General features: G+C 43.3%; 1 protein-coding gene across 5 annotated transcripts in view; it reads right to left on the bottom strand.

Annotated features, from left to right (window-relative positions):
• TNC (tenascin C) overlaps positions 1 to 1,934 on the bottom strand; it is a 93,743-nt gene extending 91,809 nt beyond the window's left edge. For all 5 annotated transcript variants that reach the window (XM_082842795.1, XM_082842796.1, XM_082842797.1 and 2 more), the window contains exon 1: positions 1,721 to 1,934. The gene's annotated coding sequence lies outside the window, so the exon portion shown is untranslated. The remainder of the gene's footprint in view (positions 1 to 1,720) is intronic.
• Positions 1,935 to 14,507: the final 12,573 nt, after the last annotated feature.

The following is a 14,507-nucleotide window of genomic DNA, read 5'->3' as shown; positions in this document are numbered from 1 at the left end:
CTTTCTTTCCCCAAATGCCATCACCTCCCTGCAATGCACAGGTTCAGAGCACACTCACTTCCATCTCCTTCCAAGGGCTGGATGCACACAAGGCTAGCAAACATTTCACAGCTTTCAACAGCCCCGAACAAAGCTCTCCCCACTCCTGAGTTGGCCTTGCCACACTGCAGGACGAGGCAGGAAGCTGGCTGGGGTGGGCAGCAGGTTTTATTTCTAAAGCATATATGGGAAAACTCCATAAAAAAGGGGGAAAGGGTCCACAAAAACATGAAAAAGAGGCGTTCATTCTTCACATGGGGCTCCCTGTCCAGCTCTCCCTCTGGACGGAACGCATTTCCAAAGAGTCCCCCGGCAGCGTGGTACTTTAGAGCCGACAGCTTCAGAATCTGCAAATGCCCAAACTCAAACATTTACATCCAACCCAGGCTTCTCCCTTTTCTCGCAACCTGTGCTGACATAACCTCCAGCTTGTAAAATACAGCCAAGAATCTGACCTACCAGATAGTGAGATGCCCTCAGACCTGGTGAGATAAAAAGACAGGGAGCGGGGGTATGGGGGGTGAGGAACACAGAAGAAACAATCCAAGATTGGCTAAGTGCCTCTTTTAACTTCCAAAGTGGTAGCGGTTTGGGGCAATGACAGCGACTACCCAGACTTCCAGTTCTTGAGCCCTCGCTCTTCCAATCTCTTTATATTTCGTGTTCTCATAATGACAACAGAAGTTATTGTCCCCATTTTAGAGAAGTAAAAACTGAGGCTCGAAGAGGTCACATATTTTCATCAGGGTCATATGTGTGGTGGTGGTGGGGACACTAAAAGGATCCCTGGCCTCAAAACCCAAGTTCCTAATCCCCTTATAGCATGGCTGGGGACAAGAAACCCCTGCGTTCCTTCCACCGTCGGCCAGGGGAGGTGTGCTTCCCATCCCTAGAGGCAATTGTTTCTCAGGGCTTTCTGCGATGAGAGATGAGGAAGGAGAGGTGATTCTAGAAAAATACGGGGTACTGCTGGCTCTAGCACCCCAAACATGCCCAGGTACCCAGCCCAGGGATCAATGAATCAGGAGGCATCCCTGGGGAGTCCCCCGGCCCTTCAGAACAGAAGCCAGTGTCCACCACTCCCGTCTCCTAGTCTGCACTTTTCCACCTGGCCCTAGGAGTTACCTTCTCTGTTCTGTCCCCCAGCCCTCATCCCTTTCCATGTCTGACTACAAGGTGGCTATTGTGGAAGACAAGGATGGATACACAACTCTTTGTAAACTGTAAGGTAAAGGCTGTTGAGATGTAAAATTGTATTGTTCTTCTACCATCGTCTATCAGTCTCCCCCAACCCACCCCAAAGTAAGGCCATGAGCAAACTCCACTTTCAAACTCTACTTCCTTAACCCTCAAACAAAAATATTCACAGGTGAATCAGCCAGGTAGGGAGTTAAGAGTAAATTCTTACTTTCCCTCAGAAGAAGGACAGAGATAAAAACTTCCTAAAAAGTTCCTTGCACGTGGAACTATTCATAGAACTAAAACAAGCAGACAGAAATCTACGAGACTGGAAGGGGGCAAGTGGAAAACAAGTCAAGGTGCGTCCGATCACAGCAAATACCCCATTTTGCCAGCAGCCAAGATAAAGCAAAAGTTTCAGAATTAGGACACCACAACCTATTTGGTCCCGGAAATGCAAACAGTGTCTCACATCTTTGGAAATGGGATGAAACAGACTTACCTTTTTGGAGTTAGAAAAGACCTAGATCCTTGAGTGAACCAGCTCCATGGAATAAGTACCTGGATGTGAGCAGCGGGGCTCCCGGTGCGCTGCCCCAGTGTCACCCCGAGCCTGCTGTCTTTGTGTGGACAGGCGGGGGTGTGTGTCTGCGCGCGCGGGAGAGCTTGTGACAGTAGGCAGGCTGTGGCCAGTGCGGCCAGCTTTGGCTGGCTTATATAGCCAGCTCCTTCCTCTGTAATGGGACGCCTCGCCTCCAGACATCCTTTCCCACTTTTTCAGTTGGTGAATTAAAGGAACAGCCCTCCCAGCGGAACAGGGTTAGCTCATGAAAGACGCACTCACTCCCTGCTCTCTGCCAGGAAAAGAACTTATTTGCATACAATTTATTGCAAAAGTAGGAATTCCCTCTCCCCTCGCCTCCTGCCCCTGGCTGGGAGCAGCTGTTAGTAAAGTGGGATTTTTGCTTTGCTCCGCAAACGCAAACGGTTTGGTTTTTCTAATTGTGAGACAGAAGCCCAGGGAGCGAGAGGGAGAAGAATCAGCAGCTCTGGCTCTCTCACCAGGCAGGCTGGAAACATGGAAACGAGACCGGGACTAGCCTGCCTGGGCGCTGGGCAGCAGCTGCTCAGTGGCACCTCGGAGAGAGCAGAGGGGCTGAGCCGAATTCCTGGAAAGACGAGATAAAGCCTTTCGGAAGCCTGGGGTGCTTGGGGTTCCTCAGGGCCAGCAGAGAGATAAGGGATTAGTTCTCAGCAGGTGGGAAAAGCACTGGGAACACAGATCAGTCCGGAGTCTCTTTTGGGGAGACAGCCACGGTCCTGTCCAGCTGCCTGGAGGCGGTATTGTCCCAGCCCCGGCGCACTACAGGGGAGCAGCTTTTTGACACTGAACATGCCCTGTGCCTGGTCCTGTCTTCTAAGCTGCGTCTCCTAAAGAAAGGTCTCCAAGGTTTCTTCTCAATGCTGAAAGGTGCCCACCATAAGGAAAAAAAGTAACAAGTTAATCTTTGAAACATAAGCTGTGCCTTTGCTCTCCAGCCTGCTGTGGCTTCCTTCCAAGCTCTGAGTCATCGGTGAGTTTGGTGGTTAGCATGCATTGGGTATCCTCAGGGCACACACAGGCATGGGAGGGAGCGGGGGAAGAGGCCAGGCCAGGGCACCCACGCTTGAGCTTGTCACAGCACTTAATACTTTTTGGGATCCTGGAGGGAAATGAGGCATCATGTAACCTGTACCTACCGCTGGACCCTCCTTTATTAAGTCTGTATTAGATGCCACCCAAGGTACTTTATAGACGTTATTTCATTACATCCTCACAACCAGAAAGTGTGATAAGCACATGTGCTGTCCCCTTTTTACAGACGATGAAACTGAAATTCAGAGAAGTAATGGAACCTCACTGAGGGAATACACCTGGGGAGCATTTAAATGACAACACTGGGCTTCACAGTTCTTTCTGTTACACATTACTGCCCAGGAACATTGTAAGATGATATTTAAACAATGTTTTATGCCCTGTTAGATCGTAACACTGCTTGTATAAAAATCACTGCCATATTTGTATATGGAAGATATGTTTCCTTGTTCCACAGAGCTAATTCAGAGATCCTTGATTTTTAAAAAAATCAGGTATGAATAACAGAGGTTTCAATTATCTGCCTATTTTCAGTACTGAATGATATCGCCCCCATACTTATTATTATTGCTGTGGGCCTCAGTTCCCCAATCTGAAAAAAGGGGGACAAGATTAGGTCATCCCTATGGTCTCTCTGGCCCCCGTATCCTAGGATTCTCTGCTTAAGTGACCATCCCAGACAACAAGAAAGCCCATAGATAGTCATGTTATAAGACAGTTCATTTGAACTTTTCAACAATTTTGGCTGATTCAAATGTTGGTTGTTTTGAAGTTTTTAACTCTGTGTTTTAGCTAAAGCACATTGTAGTAGCATGAGGCCGTGTCTTTTTACCAGTAGTGAGTGCTTCCATGTCTCTTGGCTTCTCAAAATCTACTGAGTTTATCTCCTGGGTTAGGGAATAGAAATATTAGAATAGTATATTATACATGTCATATGGCATATAGACGTCATTTACGTATAATGCATAATCAATACATATTTGCAGTCGTATGTATATTTAAATGGAATAAGAGCACGTGGTAGAAAGCTGGGTGATAACATACGGCTTCTTCTGGGAACCTCCCAAACCCAGCCCCCCATCCTTGTAGTATTCCTACTACAAGTGGCTTAGCCAATCGCAGGGAAAACAAAGCCAAATATGACCAGGCTGGCCCTTAAGACAGGAAACAGTCCAATGGAACAAACAAACAAGAATATTATTAAGCATTAAGTTAACTATCATAGAAGTATATTCCAGGCTTCCCCGGTGGCGCAGTGGTTGAGAATCCACCTGCCAATGCAGGGGACACGGGTTCGAACCCCGGTCCGGGAGGATCCCACATGCCGCAGAGCAACTGGGCCCATGAGCCACAACTACTGAGCCTGCGCGTCTGGAGCCTGTGCTCCGCAACAAAAGAGGCCGCGATAGTGAGAGGCCCGCGCACCGCGATGAAGAGTGGCCCCCGCTCGCCACAACTAGAGAAAGCCCTCGCACAGAAACGAAGACCCAACACAGCCAAAAATAAATATAAAAATAAATAAATTTTAAAAAGTTACCATTCTTTAAAAAAAAAAAAGTATATTCCAGAGATGATTAGCTTTATTTGTGTATTTTTAGCAGAGGCTACTTGTAAAAGGAGTTTTCTCCAAAACCTATGTGTCATCTTAAGCCATACCTTGGCTTTTAAGTAAGAGGGGCCCAGATAAGGCACTTGTTTTCATCTATCTCTGGACTTTTTTCAGCCTCCCTTCCAGGCAAATGGGTCTGCATACACCTTGTGCTCTCCAATACCTGAACCTTTGCTAATGCCGTACTCTACCTGGAATCCTCACCTCCACCTTCTCACATCCACTTGGCATCCAATTCTGATCTAACTTCACCATGTTGCTTCCTAGATGTCTTCTGCAAGAAATGCTTCCATGCATGTTGTAACTCTGTTAGGACATTCATTGCCTCTACATGGTATAATTATACGTATGTCTCGTTTTTCTTCCTACATGCTAGGCCTCCAGAGGGCAGTGATCACACCTGCTTTTCCTTGCCTAGCACAGAGCCTTGGGTATCGTAGGAGCTCAGTAAATGTTTATTGAATGAAAGAAGTAATGAAGGAACAAGTGAACGTTTGACATGCTGTGCTTTATAATTAAACTCTTCTTTTTTCACCCTTAGAACGTAAGAGGGAAACTAGATTCCCCAACACATCCATTTCACAGGTGAGGAGAGGGGGCCCAGGGAAGAGAAACGGCTTACCCAAGGCCACCTCGGCTGCTTTCCATGAAGATGGTCATCAAGGTCAGAACCGAGCAACCAAACCACGTTAGACATTACAGCGGAGGATGCTTATGGAATCAATACCCATTCATCCTCCTGTCTGGCAGAGGCTGCACCTCTAAGCATCAGGTGTCTTATGGTGGCCCTCTGCTCAGTACGGTGAACACTTTTTCCCGAAGCTGTGTATTCCCTCTGTAACCTGCGTTAAGTCCTGAGACCCTCTGACTCACTTGCATTCATCACAGCAGCCGGCGCGCACACCAGTAAACATGACCAAAACCAGCCCCTCGGCCCTTCCACAACTCCAGACCTTCCAACTCAGCAGGAAGGTGAGAGGGCAGAGTGAACGCTTGCAAACTCCACCTCTGCACGGAGTTCTCGGCCAAAGCCCGATTTTGTTGTTGTTCGTTTGCTATCCTCATTTACAGGTTGCCAGTGGAGGGCATGGTTTGGAGGCCCGAGGGAGTGTGGAGGCTCACCTCAGGTGAGATCATTCTCATTACCTTGAAGGTCTGTTAGATGCAACACTTTTTTTTCTTTCCCAAGATAGATCAGCCAGGGAGTAGAATATCGGCCAGGACTGGCACTGTCGGAGGAAGCTGAGCGCCCATGTCTTTGAGAAGTCTAGCATTTACTTCCCACGGGACCCCTTGATTTCCACCCCACCCCCCTTGCTTACCCACTGCTCCCAACCTCTTCCTCCTCTTCTTGGGATTCATCTAGTGTGCTAACTCCCATCCAAAAGTCCCATGTGACTCTGTATTTGCCAGAAATCTCTCCCAAAGCAATGAAGGAGCTCAGGTCCAACACAGTGGGCTAGTCATTCAATTAGATGGATTTGTTTAGGGTCAACTTTCCCCGACTTGCTGTCTGCAAGGCTTTGTTCAGTACTCTTCTTCTCCATCTCTTCTCACTTCTCCTTAGACAGCAAAGGACAAAAAAGCTCAAAGACATCATTGGTCATTGAATGAGTGGCAAGATAGAGGAGAGCTTCCCTGCCAGCTGGAATAGGGTGAATCAACCAATAAGTAGGCTCTCTGGTCAATGTGGAAAAGTGGAAAGAACTTTGGTTTACAGTAGGTTTGAGTCCAGAGGATGCATAACTTACTGTGTGACTTTGGGCAAATCTCTTCTCTTCTCTGGCTCTTGGTGTACTGGTTACAAAATGAGCGATTCCTAAGGATCTTAGCAACTTAAAAATGCTAAGTAAAAAAAATCAAGAGAATAATTTAGAGGCCTCTAAGCCTTTGTACATTCCCAGTCCCTAGAATAACCCTCCCTGGACTTTATCCTCATGGCAAGTTCCTATATTATTTTTCAAGATTTACTTCTAAGACAGTTTCCATAACCTTACATTCAGAGAGAAGGGCACCTCATCCAGACTTCCTTTTTTTATTTTTAGCATACTGGATAATTGCCTTTTTAGCTCATTAGGCCGTGAACGCTTTGAGGGTAGGCACTGGCCCTTTTCAAGTGCTTACTAACAGATCTGTTTAGAGCCAGTGTCCGTTTATTGTTGGCGCCTATGCCATGCCACTAGTTAATTATTTTTAATACCGTTCCTGCATATCGTGGTTTTTAGAATGGCATGTGATCTGTGGCAGAATTTAGGTAAACCATAAAACTTCCTTGAAATGATTTATTAGATGATTAGAGTGTTTACTGTTATCACTGATTTACTCACCCAATTCCCCAAAGGGACTGTAAGAGTTCCCCGGGGCCAAGAACTGTGCCTTCCTTCTCAAAGCACCGGGAAGTCAATTAATGTTCCCGTGAAATGAGTGACTGATTGGCCGAATGATGGGGAAGATGGAAAAGGCATAAGACTGGCACAAGCAGTTTTGGGTTCCAATCATCTTGACCATTTACAAGGTGAATTATCTTGAGAAAATCATATCGCTTCTCTGAAACTCAGATTCCTCATTAGTGAGACAGATAAGAAATCCCTACCTCGAGTCCCTCCCAGAGTTGGTGTGAAGACCAAGTAGGAGAGTGGAAGAGAAAGTGCTCAGTAAACTGTGATGCCTTATGCAGATTTTTTTGATGATGAATGATCCCCCCCACCCCAAATTGCAGTCGAAAGCTCACACTCGGCACGGCTGTGTTGTGCATGAGTCCCAGCTTCCATCTAAAGTATTTCTGGGCTCTGCAGGGGTTAGCAGGGGAGAGAAGGGAGTTGAAACCACCAGGTGCTGTCTTGTTTGCTAATACTTTCTAAGGATGACCTCTTAGCTGGAGCCAAAGGGGAAGAGGGAAGGATTCAAACGATGAGCATTGACCAGTGCCGAGTTGGAAGGTCTAGAGTCGTAGAAGAGCTGAGGGGATATTTTTGGTCGTGTTTACTGGTGTGCACGCAGGCTGCTGTGATGAATATGAGTAGGCAAAGGATCTCAGGACCTAACGCAGGTTGTGGAGGGAATACACAGCTTTGAAGCCAAGGCAGATTGAATTTTTTTGACTGATTTGTCACAACTGAATTAGATACTTGTGAGGATGTTGAATTTGTCCCTTTTCTTTGTTTCTCTTCTCGGTTTTTCTTAGATTTCTTTTGTGGACAAAGATGGATTTGAGTGGCCCACATTGACTGAGTTGTTCCTGTTAGGCACTTTTCAAGTAGTTTGCATATATGAAGTTCAGCCATCTGTACAGTGAGCCCATTGGGTTGATACTATCATTATTCCCATTTTGCAGATGGGAGCGGTGAGGAACAGAGAGCTTAAGTAAATTGTCCGAGTCACGTGAGTAATAAATGACAGCAAGAAGATCCAAACCCAGGCTGTGGGCTCTATCCCCAACCTCCTGTGATTGGGGGTGCTTCCTCATGTACTTAATTTAACAGGTACCCAAAGGCAAAAATGACATCCTTGGACTCGGATGGACCACCCTGAGGGATTATGGAGTTTGTGCATAACAGTCTAATGAGGCAAGAGGGGCTTTGCTTGTGTTTCTTCGGGTAGTGTGGCAGCAAGAGGCCATGAGAAGGCCATGTCTGTCAGTGCTAATGCTGGAGCTGTGAAAGTACTGGTGTGGACTTTGTTCCCATCCTAATTCAACCACTAGCTAGTTAGGAAAAGAAGTGGGGCCTTGGACAAATTATTTTACTTCTTCGTTATCAGTGCCTCATTTGTAAAATGGGTACATTAATAACTGGTACTTCTTAGAGTTATTCTCAGGAGTAAAGGAAATACACTTAATCAAATGTTTATGCTTGCTACACTCTAAAATAATCTCAAAATGATGCCTATTGGCTATTCTCGGTAAGTCGGTTTTCTATTCTGGGCCTTTATTTTCTCATTTTTAAATGATGGAAAAGATAACCTCAAGCTATGTTCCAAAAATGAGCTCACTAAAATAAAAAGGGTTAAAGGAAAAAAAAAAATGTGTAAGCATGTAAAAAAATACATAGCACCTTTTGTTACAGGCCTTGGGATTCCCAGGTTGACCAAACTGAGTGTACTGGTTACTCTGTTTACTTAAACATCCTTCATAGACCCCCCTCCATCCTACTGTGCACATGCAATCAACAGCAGGCTTTAAGGGTCCTGTTCTCCCATCGTTTCCAAGTCTTTACACATTCTGTGTCTTCAGGTGGTGCTTGAAAATTCTCCCCTAGTCAGAGTCGTCGGGATGGTATTGCTTGCCTCAGAGCTAGAAGCTCCCCCAGCAGGGCCTAGAGGTTGATGTACAGCTATCACAGAGGTATGGGAATCACTTCCCTCCCTGGGGAGTTCCCCTGGGCTGGTCTTGGTACTGACGGAGCAGTCTCACCTGTACTCCTTCCCTACCCCACAGCCTTCCAATGGCAGGACTGATGGCAAATATACTCACTTATATTTCTAGTAACAGTTACCAAGCAGTGCCATTATTTCAGTCCTCATACCTAAGCTTCCCCCATATACAGGTGAGAAGAGATCAAGGGACTTGCTTAAAGTCACAGAGCCAATGCATGGTTTGGCAGAAGTCTCCATGTGCAAAATACTGGGCTCTTTGGTTTCCACCACGGAAACCATTTATAGAGTCTTGTGTTATTAGTCTTGTAGGGGAGCAAAGTTTGCCATCCCCAAACTTTGTCATAGAGATTATTTTGAGCTGAAAACAATCGAGGCCCAAAAGACTCAAGAATTCTTTCATTTTACCTATGGCTTAGCTGCCGAAAGAATTTAGGTAAAAGGCCTGTCCTAGCAGAGAGCTATCAGGAGAGGTATCTGCAAAGAATACAGGTTAGGCATGGTGGTGAAGGAAATTGAGCAGGGCCTAGAGATCAGAGTCTACTCTCTGTCCCATTGTCTCTGCTGAGGCCCAGCAAACATTTGTTTACCAAACATTTGCTTTTCCATTTCCATATGAATTTCCTTTTTCCCCTTTCAAGTCCCAGCTACTCCAACATGCTCTTGTGTCTTTAGAGGAAGATGGTATTTAAGGTGAGGGTGTCAGCCATTTGGAGAGTTACTCGGTTTCTCTGGGTCTCTGCCACGTATACATGTTATTAAAATTTGTTTGATTTTCTCTTGTTAATCTGCCTCATGTCAATTTAATTCTTAGAGCAGCCAGAAGGACCTGGAAGGGGAGAGAAAAATTCTTCCTCCCTGACTGTATTTTGGGTACAGTGGTATAAAATAAGAAGCCTGTGACTGGAAAATAGACAGACTTAGGTTTAATCCCCGCTCTGCCATTTACTAGTGTGTGAAATGTTTCAAATTCCTTCACTCCTATGAGCCCCATCTGTGTCTTTGACTGTAAAATGAGAGTGAGGGTACTCCCTTCATAGAGCTGACAGGACTGTAGTAGGTTGAATAATGGCTCCCCCGAGATAGCCATACCCTAATTTCCCAGAACCAGTGAATGTTACCTTATACGGCAAAAGGGACTTTTCAGATGTAATTTAAGGATTATGACACAAGGAGATTATCCTGGATGCAATCACAAGCGACCTTATAAGAGTAGGCAGAGGGAGATTTGCTTACAGGAGAGGAAAAGGCAATGTGACCAGGGAACAGAAATTGAAGTGATGTGGCCACAAGCCAAGGAATGGTGGCCATTACCAGACTTTAAAAGAGGCAAGGAACAGATTCTTCCCTGGAGCCTCCAGAAGGACCCAGCCCTGTGGACAAGTTGATTTTAGCTGAGTAAAACTCATTTCAGACTCTTCCCTCCAGAACTGTAAGAGAAAAAACTTCTGTTGTTTTAAGCCACTAAGTTTGTGGTGATTTGTTAAAGCAGCCGTAGGAAACTGATAACAAGGGCTAAATGGGCCTGCCTTGTGCGTAACAGGGGCTTAAAAATGGTAACTCTATCTCACTAGATTCTAGAATACTTTCTTTTTTTCTAATTTAATTTTTCTTTTATATTGGCATATAGTTGATTAACAATGTTGTGATAGTTTCAGGTCTACAGCAAAGTGATTCTTTCATACATACACATTTCTTTTTCCAACTCTTTTCCCATTTAGGTTGTTACATAATATTGAGCAGAGTTCCCTGTACTATACAGTAGGTTCTTGTTGGTTATCCATTACAAATATAGCAGTGTGTACATGTCAATCCCAAACTCCCTAAGTATCCCTTCCTCCCACCCTTCCCCCCACCCCGCGTAATCATAAGTTTGTGCTCTAAGTCTGTGAGTCTGTTTCTGTTTTGTAAGTAAATTCATTTTTGTATCATTTTTCTTTTTTTTTTTCTTTACATCTTTATTGGAGTATAATTGCTTTACAATGGTTTGTTAGTTTCCGCTCTATAACAAAGTGAGTCAGTTACACATATACATATGTTCCCATATCTCTTCCCTCTTGCATCTCCCTCCCTCCCACCCTCCCTATCCCAGCCCTCCAGGCAGTCACAAAGCACCAAGCTGATCTCCCTGTGCTATGAGACTGCTTCCCACTAGCTATCTACCTTAGGTTTGGTAGTGTATAAATGTCCATGCCTCTCTCTCGCTTTGTCAAAGCTTACCCTTCCCCCTCCCCATATCCTCAAGTCCATTCTCTAGTAGGTCTGTGTCCTTATTCCTGTCTTACCCCTAGGTTCTTCATGACATTTTTTTTTTCTTAAATTCCATATATATGTGTTAGCATACGGTATTTGTCTTTCTCTTTCTGACTTACTTCACTCTGTATGACAGACTCTAGGTCTACCCACCTCATTACAAATAGCTCAATTTCGTTTCTTTTTATGGCTGAGTAATATTCCATTTTATATATGTGCCACATCTTCTTTATCCATTCATCCGATGATGGACACTTAGGTTGTCTCCATCTCCGGTCTATTGTAAATAGAGCTGCAATGAATATTTTGGTACATGACTCTTTTTGAATTATGGTTTTCTCAGGGTATATGCCCAGTAGTGGGATTGCTGGGTCATATGGTAGTTCTATTTGTAGTTTTTTAAGGAACCTCCATACTGTTCTCCACAGTGGCTGTATCAGTTTACATTCCCACCAACAGTGCAAGAGGGTTCCCTTTTCTCCACACCCTCTCCAGCACTTTTTGTTTCTAGATTTTTTGATGATGGCCATTCTGACTGGTGTGAGATGATATCTCATTGTAGTTTTGATTTGCATTTCTCTAATTATTAATGATGTTGAGCATTCTTTCATGTGTTTGTTGGCAGTCTGTATATCTTCTTTGGAGAAATGTCTATTTAGGTCTTCTGCCCATTTTTGGATTCGGGTGTTTGTTTTTTAGTTATTGAGCTGCATGAGCTGCTTGTAAATTTTGGACATCAGTCCTTTGTCAGTTGCTTCATTTGCAAATATTTTCTCCCATTCTGAGGGTTGTCTTTTGGTCTTGTTTATGGTTTCCTTTCCTGTGCAAAAGTTTTGAAGTTTCATTAGGTCCCATTTGTTTATTTTTGTTTTTACTTCCATTCCTCTAGGAGGTGGGTCAAAAAGGATCTTGCTGTGATTTATGTCATAGAGTGTTCTGCCTATGGTTTCCTCTAACAGTTTTATACTGTCTGGCCTTACATTTAGGTCGTTAATCCATTTTGAGCTTATTTTTGTGTATGGTGTTAGGGAGTGATCTAATCTCATACTTTTACATGTAGCTGTCCAGTTTTCCCGGCACCACTTATTGAAGAGGCTGTCCTTTCTCCACTGTACATTCCTGCCTCCTTTATGAAAGATGAGGTGACCATATGTGCGTGGATTTATCTCTGGGCTTTCTATCCTGTTCCATTGATCTATCTTTCAGTTTTTGTGCCAGTACCATACTGTCTTGATTACTGTAGCTTTGTAGTATAGTCTGAAGTCAGGGAGCCTGATTCCTCCAGATCCGTTTTTTGTTCTCAAGATTGCTTTGGCTATTCGGGGTCTTTTGTGTTTCCATACAAATTGTGAAATTTTTTGTTCTAGTTCTGTGAAAAATGCCAGTGGTAGTTTGATAGGGGTTGCATTGAATCTGTAGATTGCTTTGGGTAGTACAGTCATTTTCACAATGTTGATTCTTCCAATCCAATAACATGGTATATCACTCCATCTGTTTGTATCATCTTTAATTTCTTTCATCAGTATCTTATATGCATACAGGTCTTTTGTCTCCTTAGGTAGATTTATTCCTAGATATTTTATTCTTTTTGTTGCAATGGTAAATGGGAGTGTTTTCTTGATTTCACTTTCAGATTTTTCATCATTAGTGTATAGGAATGCCAGAGATTTCTGTGCATTAATTTTGTATCCTGCTACTTTCCCAAATTCATTGATTATCTCTAGTAGTTTTCTGGTAGCATCTTTAGGATTCTCTATGTATAGTATCATGTCATCTGCAAACAGTGACAGCTTTACTTCTTCTTTTCCGATTTGGATTCCTTTTATTTCCTTTTCTTCTCTGATTGCTGTGGCTAAAACTTCCAAAACTATGTTGAATAAGAGTGGTGAGAGTGGACAACCTTGTCTTCTTCCTGATCTTAGTGGAAATGCTTTCAGTTTTTCACCATTGAGGACGATGTTGGCTGTGGGTTTGTCATATATGGCCTTTATTATGTTGAGGAAAGTTCCCTCTATGCCTACGTTCTGAAGGGTTTTTATCATAAATGGGTGTTGAATTTTGTCGAAAGCTTTCTCTGCATCTATTGAGATGATCATATGGTTTTTCTCCTTCAATTTGTTAATATGGTGTATCACATTGATTGATTTGCATATATTAAAGAATCCTTGCATTCCTGGAATAAACCCCACTTGATCATGGTGTATGATCCGTTTAATGTGCTGTTGGATTCTGTTTGCTAGTATATTGTTGAGGATTTTTGCATCTATGTTCATCAGTGATATTGGCCTGTAGTTTTCTTTCTTTGTGACATCCTTGTCTGGTTTTGGTATCAGGGTGACGGTGGCCTCGTAGAATGGGTTTGGGAGTGTTCCTCCCTCTGCTATATTTTGGAAGAGTTTGAGAAGGATAGGTGTTAGCTCTTCTCTAAATGTTTGATAGAATTCGCCTGTGAAGCCATCTGGTCCTGGGCTTTTGTTTGTTGGAAGATTTTTAATCACAGTTTCAATTTCAGTGCTTGTGATTGGTCTTTTCATATTTTCTATTTCTTCCTGATTCAGTCTTGGCAGGTTGTGCATTTCTAAGAATTTGCCCATTTCTTCCAGGTTGTCCATTTTATTGGCATAGAGTCACTTGCAGTAATCTCTTGTGATCTTTTGTATTTCTGCAGTGTCAGTTGTTACTTCTCCGTTTTCATTTCTAATTCTATTGATTTGAGTCTTCTCCCTTTTTTTCTTGATGAGTCTGGCTAATGGTTTATCAATTTTGTTTATCTTCTCAAAGAACCAGCTTTTAGTTTTATTGATCTTTGCTATCGTTTCCTTCATTTCTTTTTCATTTATTTCTGATCTGATTTTTATGATTTCTTTCCTTCTGCCAACTTTGGGGTTTTTTTGTTCTTCTTTCTCTAATTGCTTTAGGTGCAAGGTTAGATTGTTTATTCAAGATGTTTCCTGTTTCTTAAGGTAGGATTGTATTGCTATAAACTTCCCTCTTAGAACTGCTTTTGCTGTATCCCATAGGTTTTGGGTTGTCGTGTCTCCATTGTCATTTGTTTCTAGGTGTTTTTTAATTTCCTCTTTGATTTCTTCAGTGATCACTTCGTTATTAAGTAGTGTATTGTTTAGCCTGCATGTGTTTGTATTTTTTACAGATCTTTTCCTGTAATTGATACCTAGTCTCATAGCGTTGTGGTCGGAAAAGATACTTGATACAATTCCAATTTTCTTAAATTTCCCAAGGCTTGATTTGTGACCCAAAATATGATCTATCCTGGAGAATGTTCCATGAGCACTTGAGAAAAATGTGTATTCTGCTGTTTTTGGATGTAATGTCCTATAAATATCAATTGAGTCCATCTTGTTTAATGTATCATTTAAAGCTTGTGTTTCCTTACTTATTTTCATTTTGGATGTTCTGTCC

This window comes from Leucopleurus acutus, assembly GCF_964270905.1.
Source record: "Leucopleurus acutus genome assembly, chromosome: 7".
In the NCBI taxonomy this organism is placed as follows: domain Eukaryota; kingdom Metazoa; phylum Chordata; class Mammalia; order Artiodactyla; family Delphinidae; genus Leucopleurus; species Leucopleurus acutus.
The sequence above is the reverse complement of the archived record's forward strand: the minus strand, read 5'-3'. Positions and strand labels throughout refer to the sequence as shown.